Genomic DNA, 4,764 nt, shown 5'->3' with positions numbered 1-4,764 from the left:
AGGGAGTCATAAAGAGAGGAGAGAAAGGGAGGATGAGTTATAATCAGCGAGGAGGGAGAGAAGACAGGGAGGGAGGGAGGGAGGGAGTCATAAAGAGAGGAGAGAAAGGGAGGATGAGTTATAATCAGCGAGGAGGGAGAGAAGACAGGGAGGGAGGGAGGGAGTCATAAAGAGAGGAGAGAAAGGGAGGATGAGTTATAATCAGCGAGGAGGGAGAGAAGACAGGGAGGGAGGGAGGGAGGGAGGGAGGGAGGGAGTCATAAAGAGAGGAGAGAAAGGGAGGATAAGTTATAATCAGCGAGGAGGGAGAGAAGACAGGGAGGGAGGGAGGGAGGGAGGGAGGGAGGGAGGGAGGGAGCAATCTACAGCGTGTATAGGAGAGAGAGAGGCTGAGTAAAGTTTTTTACCTGTTACAACATTTTCCTCCCGCACAGCTGATCCTCCACACCAATACATTCGCGAGCATCGCTAGGAGGAACTCAAGGTAAGTGAATCAGGACTTTGTCAAATGGAAACTGTATAATGACATTGTTATATCTATTGCTGACAAGTCAACTAATTGTTTCCATGAATGCACGCGGATGCAGAACACGTTTTTTTGCCGCTTGGTTCCCCATTGAATGTATTTTTTCCCCCGTTGGAAATAAGTTACTCTCAACAGAAGCCAACTCAGCAGTGTTCTGTGCATTTGCGCCTGAATGGAAACGAGAATAATATTTTCAAAGATGCACGTTGCTACAAGTAATTATTTGCTTAAGCTTTGTATAAGGATGTGTACCATATAAATGTATGCTGTGCGTCTGTAGACGTGGCTGATAGAATGTCTGACAGAACGACCACCGGGTACTGTAGGCGTTCTCTCTCTCTCTCTCTGGGTCAGTTCTACAATGCTGACAGAACGACCACCGGGTACTGTAGGCGTTCTCTCTCTCTCTGGGTCAGTTCTACAATGCTGACAGAACGACCACCGGGTACTGTAGGCGTTCTCTCTCTGGGTCAGTTCTACAATGAATCCATTCTGACAGAACGACCACCGGGTACTGTAGGCGTTCTCTCTCTCTCTGGGTCAGTTCTACAATGAATCCATTCTGACAGAACGACCACCGGGTACTGTAGGCGTTCTTTCTCTCTCTCTCTGGGTCAGTTCTACAATGCTGACAGAACGACCACCGGGTACTGTAGGCGTTCTCTCTCTCTCTCTCTGGGTCAGTTCTACAATGCTGACAGAACGACCACCGGGTACTGTAGGCGTTCTCTCTCTCTCTGGGTCAGTTCTACAATGCTGACAGAACGACCACCGGGTACTGTAGGCGTTCTCTCTCTCTCTGGGTCAGTTCTACAATGCTGACAGAACGACCACCGGGTACTGTAGGCGTTCTCTCTCTCTCTGGGTCAGTTCTACAATGCTGACAGAACGACCACCGGGTACTGTAGGCGTTCTCTCTCTCTCTCTCTGGGTCAGTTCTACAATGCTGACAGAACGACCACCGGGTACTGTAGGCGTTCTCTCTCTCTCTGGGTCAGTTTTACAATGCTGACAGAACGACCACCGGGTACTGTAGGCGTTCTCTCTCTCTCTCTCTGGGTCAGTTCTACAATGCTGACAGAACGACCACCGGGTACTGTAGGCGTTCTCTCTCTCTCTCTCTGGGTCAGTTCTACAATGCTGACAGAACGACCACCGGGTACTGTAGGCGTTCTCTCTCTCTCTCTGGGTCAGTTCTACAATGCTGACAGAACGACCACCGGGTACTGTAGGCGTTCTCTCTCTCTCTGGGTCAGTTCTACAATGTTGACAGGATAGCATTGTCATGAACATACGAACAACATATTCAGTAGGCTATACAAATATTTGCATACAACACGGTACATTTGCATTTGATGTAAAAAAAATATATGTATATTATTTGTTGGCTTTTGAACTTGCCTGAACTGTAGCCTAGGTGTCACGGTTGTCGTCGGGGAATGAGGACCAAAATGCAGCAGGTACGTGTATGCTCATATTTAGATTTATTCACTTACAAAAACCACTGAATACAAAATAACAAAACCACTAGAACAAACGAACAACTAACAGTCTGGCAAAGCCTAGGGCTGAACACAGAACAATCACCCACAAAACACAAACACAAACACACCCTCATTTATGAGACTCTCAATCAAAGGCAGATAGAAAACACCTGCCTTCAACTGAGAGTCCCAACACCAATTCACCAGACATAGAAACAGACATACTAGACTCCACATAGAACTACCTAGACATAAACCAAACCCCGGACATACTAAATCAAACACCCTTTACACAAACACACCACCCCGAACTACATAAAACAAATACCCTCTGTCACGCCCTGACCAAACTACAAAACAATTAACCTTATATACTGGCCAGGACGTGACAGTACCCCCCCCTTAAAGGTGCTACCCCAGAAGCACCTTAACACAAAAAAAATTACCCCCAAACAATACCCAAAAGAAAATTCCCCCTTACTAAAGGGAGGGAAGGGAGGGTGGCTGCCGTCAACGACGGCACTGTGCTACACCCCCCCTCCCCAACCCACCTATATTGGAGGCGGCTCCGGCTCAGGCCGTTCCAGGCTGTCTGGGCAGTCTGGCAGCTCGGGACGGTCAGGGCAGTCTGGCAACTCGGGACGGTCAGGGCAGTCTGGCAACTCGGGACGGTCAGGGCAGTCTGGCAACTCGGGACGGTCAGGGCAGTCTGGCAACTCGGGACGGTCAGGGCAGTCTGGCAACTCGGGCAGGTCAGGGCAGTCTGTCAACTCGGGCAGGTCAGGGCAGTCTGTCAGCTCGGGGCAGTCTGGGCAGTCTGGCCACTCCGGCAGTTCAGGGCAGTCTGGCCACTCCGGCAGTTCAGGGCAGTCTGGCCACTCCGGCAGTTCAGGGCAGTCTGGCCACTCCGGCAGTTCAGGGCAGTCTGGCCACTCCGGCAGTTCAAGGCAGTCTGGCCACTCCGGCAGTTCAGGGCAGTCTGGCCACTCCGGCAGTTCGGCAGTCTGGCCACTCCGGCAGTTCGGGCAGTCTGGCCACTCCGGCAGTTCAGGGCAGTCTGGCCACTCCGGCAGTTCAGGGCAGTCTGGCCACTCCGGCAGTTCAGGGCAGTCTGGCCACTCCGGCAGTTCAGGGCAGTCTGGCCACTCCGGCAGTTCAGGGCAGTCTGGCCACTCCGGCAGTTCAGGGCAGTCTGGCCACTCCGGCAGTTCAGGGCAGTCTGGCCACTCCGGCAGTTCAGGGCAGTCTGGCCACTCCGGCAGTTCAGCGCAGTCTGGCCACTCGGCAGTTCAGCGCAGTCTGGCCACTCCGGCAGTTCAGCGCAGTCTGGCCACCTCCGGCAGTTCAGCGCAGTCTGGCCCACTCCGGCAGTTCAGCGCAGTCTGACCACTCCGGCGACTGTTGACTGACGGGCAGCTCCGACGACTGTTGACTGGCGGGCAGCTCCGACGACTGTTGACTGGCGGGGCAGCTCCGACGACTGTTGACTGGCGGGCAGCTCCGACGACTGTTGACTGGCGGGCAGCTCCGACGACTGTTGACTGGCGGGCAGCTCCGACGACTGTTGACTGGCGGGCAGCTCCGACGACTGTTGACTCGCGAGGCTGGGTTTACGCACTTGCCGTTTAGTGCGGGGAGCGGGAACAGGACGAGTCGGACTGGGTGGACGCACTTCCGGGTCCGCACGAGAGACAGGAGCTGGAAACCCAGGGCTATGGAGGCGCACAGCCGGTCTAGATCTTACCTCCTGCACAACCCGCCTTGGCTCGATGGAACTAGTAGCCCTGCACGAGCGGAGTGCTCGTACAGGGCAGACTGGGCTGTGCAGGGGCTTGATGGTAGCCGTGCGTAGAGCGGGAGTTGGGTAGCCTGGTCCTCGGAGGCGTACCGGCGACCAGATGCGCTGCGCAGGCATCCTCCTACCAGGCTGGATGCCCGCTCTAGCACGGCACCTGCGAGGGGCTGGAATAACTCGCACCGGACTGTGCGTGCGTATGGGTGAGATATTGCGCTTCTCAGCGAAACATGGCGCTCCCCACCTCATACGCTCCTCCATATAACCACGGGTAGCTGGCCTCCGGCTCTTCCTAGGCCTAGCCAAACTACCCGTGTGCCCCCCCCCAAAATTTTCTTGGGGGTGCCTCTCGTGCTTCAACGCCAGTCTTGTCCCTCGGAAACGTTCCCGGTCCATACCAGCCTTACTCCTATCCTCTCTCTCGCGTACCACCTGTTTCCAAGGAAGGCGATCTTTCCCTGCTTGGATCTCCTCCCAAGTGTAGGAGCCTTCTCCCTCCAAGATCTCCTCCCAAGTCCATCTCTCTCGTTTGTCCTCTTCGAAAATCCTCCGCTCCTTCCTCTGCTGCTTGGTCCTTTGGTGGTGGGTGATTCTGTCACGGTTGTCGTCGGGGAATGAGGACCAAAATGCAGCAGGTACGTGTATGCTCATATTTAGATTTATTCACTTACAAAAACCACTGAATACAAAATAACAAAACCACTAGAACAAACGAACAACTAACAGTCTGGCAAAGCCTAGGGCTGAACACAGAACAATCACCCACAAAACACAAACACAAACACACCCTCATTTATGAGACTCTCAATCAAAGGCAGATAGAAAACACCTGCCTTCAACTGAGAGTCCCAACACCAATTCACCAGACATAGAAACAGACATACTAGACTCCACATAGAACTACCTAGACATAAACCAAACCCCGGACATACTAAATCAAACACCCTTTACACAAACAC

General features: G+C 53.3%; 1 protein-coding gene across 1 annotated transcript in view; it reads left to right on the top strand.

Moving 5' to 3' along the window:
- The first annotated feature begins 365 nt into the window (after window positions 1–365).
- LOC115178125 (complement C1q tumor necrosis factor-related protein 1) overlaps window positions 366–4,764 on the top strand; it is a 15,748-nt gene continuing 11,349 nt past the window's right edge. Inside the window, exon 1 of the mRNA XM_029739156.1 lies at window positions 366–484. The gene's annotated coding sequence lies outside the window, so the exon portion shown is untranslated. The remainder of the gene's footprint in view (window positions 485–4,764) is intronic.

Source organism: Salmo trutta, chromosome 38 (assembly GCF_901001165.1).
Source record: "Salmo trutta chromosome 38, fSalTru1.1, whole genome shotgun sequence".
In the NCBI taxonomy this organism is placed as follows: Eukaryota; Metazoa; Chordata; class Actinopteri; order Salmoniformes; family Salmonidae; genus Salmo; species Salmo trutta.
This window is presented reverse-complemented; position numbering and strand designations above follow the sequence as displayed.